The 4,210-nt window shown below is 46.8% G+C and overlaps 1 non-coding gene across 1 annotated transcript; it reads left to right on the forward strand.

Moving 5' to 3' along the window:
* The first annotated feature begins 3,807 nt into the window (after positions 1–3,807).
* LOC111812398 lies at positions 3,808–3,966 on the forward strand. The gene has a single exon (XR_002817906.1). It is a non-coding gene; the product is annotated as a U1 spliceosomal RNA (small nuclear RNA).
* The last annotated feature ends 244 nt before the right edge of the window (positions 3,967–4,210 follow it).

Genomic DNA, 4,210 nt, shown 5'->3' on the forward strand with positions numbered 1-4,210 from the left:
TTATGTGTGTGTGTGTGTGTGGCCAGCTCAGCCCACCAGGGGGCAGGGCTGGCTGGCATGTGGTGCTGGGGGATTGAACCGCGGTCCCTGTGCTTTGCTTAGCTTGTTCTAAGTAAGTGCTTTAGACCACTGAGCCATCTCACCAGCCCCACCGTTATTGAATATTGTAGGTGTGTAAACTCAGCAAAATATTCTAAAAGAGTCCAGTAGCCCATAATAGCATTGGGTCTTCTGTTTAACTGGCTGCTTTTGACTTATTGGAGGTGTTTTTTTTGCTGTTGTTTTTTTTTACGTACTGGGGATGGAACTCAGGACCTCGAGCTTGCCAGGCAGGTGATGTGCCACTGAGCTATATCCCCACCCCGAAGTTGTCTTCATTGTTTGGTTCTAGGTGCTTTGTTATGAGTCCTTGGTGAAATATATTAAGTGAGAATATTCTCTCCTAAAAGATCACTGTATTAGGGAGTTTGGGGATGAGGTTGAGGTGAGCCTTTATAGACAGGGAGACAGGAAAGGGTCCAGAGGTCAGAGAGGGGCTTGCTCTTTGCTGAGTCATGGCTGGGTGTGAGCCTGAGCAAGGGAGATAAGCCCTCCTCCCAGGGTGTGTGTCTCAGGTGTCTTCTCTGTCACCCAAGAACTTATGTGAGTGGAGAGGCCAGAACATGGTCTCAGAAGTTTCATGAACAGGCGCTGCCATATTCCACCTCTGGGACTTTGCATGTGCCATTGCCCAAATGTTACCTCTTTCATCTCTGCCATGACACTTACTTACATAGCGTCTGTCCCCTGGTAGCCTAGACCATGGGGATTCCTGTCCAACGCGTGCGTGCGTGTGTGCGCAGCCCAGGTGGGAGCCATGCTCTTCCTTGTCTTTTTTTTTTTTTTTTGTACCACGGATCTAATTCAGACCTGCTAGTACTTATGCCATTGAGCTACATTCCTGGCTCTTCCTTGTCTTAGGCGCCCCTACTTTTAGGATCTCTTATAGTTTGTTGAGGTGCTTAAACCCTATACAAGCCTGGAACAAAGATAAGTAAAATGAGCAATTAATATTTCTTGGGGCTGCCAAATGAATACATGGTGAAAGCTCCCAGGCCATACATATGAGGCACCATCTATCCAACTTGTCTTGAATTCATTTAGCAACCACTGAGCACCTACTGTGTGCCAGTCACTGTTCTAAGAAAATACAACAGTGGACAAAGTAGATAAAACTCCCTGCCATTCCAGAGCTCACTGTTCTATGGAGAGGGGAGGGAGAAGGAAACAAAGGAAGCATTGGTCAGCTGGAGACTAGAGCCTGGAGGGAGACTGAACCCGGAGAGCGATGGGTGTGCTCTCAGAGAAGCTCAGGATTTCCAATGGAGCAGGCCTGACAGACCACAGAAGAGCAGAGGAGTTCTTAGGAAAGATTTGAAGGAGGTAAAAGAATGGGCCAGGTGGCACAGGGAGAGCACTTCAGGCGAAGAGAACAGATGGTGCAAAGCCCCGGGGGTATGTGTAAAGAATACAGGAGACTGTTGTTGCTGGGACAGGGAGCACCTGGCAGAGGTGGAATGAGGCCAAGAGATGGAGGAGCACATTGAGGAGCCTTTGGCTTTGCCTGAACCGAGAGGAAGTTACGCGAAGATTTTAGTTTTTTAATTTTTTTATTTGCGGTACTGGGGATTGAACTCAGGACCTTTCACTTGCCTGGCAAGTGCTTTTTCTACTAAGATATCTTTAGGGACATCATCTTTGCTGTTTTGTTTTGTTTTTTAATTTTGAAAATTTCAAACCTAGAAGTGTGATGGTAAAATGAAGTTTGAATTACGTGTGATATTTTCATTTAACAAATGTTACACACAGTAGAAAGTTTCGCTTTTCACCATGTTGCTCTACAAAGTTGGAACAACATCTGGCCATTGAACTACTCAGCTGGGCTCTGAACAGGGCCCTTGTGCTCCTGCCAGCCCCTCCCTCACCCACTGGGCCTGGCCCTGGCCCTATCCTTTTGATCAGGAAAACCCGTAGTATGTAGCCTGTGGGCCTGGTTTCCTTCCCTCTGCACCATGCCTCTTGGTTCTCTCAGGAGAAGATGCAGATCAGTACTCTGCTCCTTTTCATGGCTGCATAGGATTCCAGGAAATACTGTAATAGCCTTTTAAAAATTATTAGTATATATTTGCAGTACATAATGGTTTCATTTATCATTGGGTGCTTGTATATGTACATAACACATATTAATTGTGGTTTTGGTTCCCTTTCCCACCCTTCACTGTTCCCTCCAACTCTTGTCCCCTCAGGTGCAAATGCTCTACTTCCTTTTTTTTTGGTGGAACCGGGGATTGAACTCAGGCCCTTGCATTTGCCAGGCAAGCACTTATTCTACTGAGCTATCTCCCTGGCCCCTCTACTTCCATTTTTTTCTTCAATTCCTTTTTTTTTTTTTTTTTGCAGAACTGAGGATTGAACTCAGACCCTTGCGCTTACTGGGCAAGCACTTATTTACTGAGCAATCTCCCCACCCCCCCTTTTCTAAACTCACTTTCCTTTTTCTTTCTTCCCTCTCCCATGTTTTATTCCCCTTCTCATCTGAGAAATATCTCCCTGCTTCCTATCCTTTATCTAATATTTTGTTCTTTACTTACACTTTGGGTTTCTCACAGAAGAAAAATTATGGAACAACATTGTCTTGAAGTGTATCTATTTTCCCACGAATGCCTGAAGTCTCTCCTCCTTTATGGCAGAATAGTATTCTGTGGTATATGCATACCACATTTTCTTTGTCCATGTATCTGATGATAGGCATATAAGCTGTTTCCAAGATTTAGCTGCCATACATTGTGTTCCTGTAAACATGGGCATGCGTGTATCACTGTCGTAGAATGACTTTTAACTCTTGCAGGAAAATACCTTAAGGAGGAATGGCTTGGTCAAATGGGATTTCTAGTTTTAGTTTTTTGAGCAATCCCCATACTGCTCTCTGTGGTGGTTGTGCTAGTTTACTCTCCCACCAACAATGCAAAAGGGTTTCTTTTTACCCTGCAGCCTCGCCAGTATTTGTTATTATTTGGTTTCTTGATGATAGCCATTACTTTCTCATTGCTGGGACAAAATATCTAGTACCCACAAGTTACAGGAGGAAAGGTTTATTTTAGCTCCCAGTTTGTAGAGGTTTCAGTCCATAGTTAGCTGGCTGCTGGGTGTCATGGCAGAGAAGAATCAGCCCAGGGCAGGCAGGAGCCAACATGTCTTCCTTCTTCTTTCCCTTTTTATTCCATCTAGGCTATAAACCTATTGGTTGGTGCCACCCACACCCAGGGTGGGCCTTCCCTCTTTAGTAAGCCCGTCGTCCACACCCAGGATTATGTTAGACCAGTCAGTGGATAGATCTAGAATCACACACCCATGATTCAGTGTCACTCAACCATGATCTAGTCACTTCCCAAAGCCCCACCTATGAGCTCATGAGGCACTGAGGGGAAATCTAGATATGTGGCTTGATCTTGATCTGTGTCCACTGCCAGGGGGTGGGCTGGAGGGGCAGGGGTGGGGTCATGGTGCGGACATGCAGTGACCACAGTGGCCAATGCCTTCAGTCCTGAACATAACAAGTGAAATGCTGGTCTCAGGTCACACAGCTCCTGAGTGGCAGAGTCAGAATCAAACCCAGACTCTACCTGTTCTGTTCCCAAGAGTGGAAGGCCTTTGAGGGGCTGCCTGGGGGGCTTCGTAGATATTTGTGGATCTCTAGCCCTATGCTATGGGGCTGGAGGACACCCACTCCAGGAGGCTGCTGATACTGACTTGAGAATCCCAAAAGCCATACTTACCTGCCAGGAGATACCATGATTACGAAGGTGGTTTTCCCAGGGTGAGGCTTATCTGTTGTACTCTGAATGTGCTGACCCTGGTGATTTCCAGCAATGTGGGAAACTCGACTGCGTAATTTGTGAGGGGGGACTACGTTCACACCTTCCCCTGGCGGGGAGGGGAAGAAAGAATCCTAGAAGCCAGCCTTGGCTGTCATGATCCTAAGGACCTTGCCTTGTGCAGGCAGCTTGTGGGTCTGACCCTGATAGTCCCACCCCACGCCAAAGAGGGAGGCTGGAGCTCCATGAGGGAGGGGTGCCCATGAGGTTTAATTATAGGTCTAGGAGCCGCCCCTGGGTCTGTCTGTCTAGTTGTATACCCTGGGCCCCCGTTTGATTGTGTGTGAAATAGAATT

The sequence above is a fragment of the Octodon degus genome, unplaced genomic scaffold (genome assembly GCF_000260255.1).
Source record: "Octodon degus isolate 3935 unplaced genomic scaffold, OctDeg1.0 scaffold00122, whole genome shotgun sequence".
NCBI lineage: Eukaryota > Metazoa > Chordata > Mammalia > Rodentia > Octodontidae > Octodon > Octodon degus.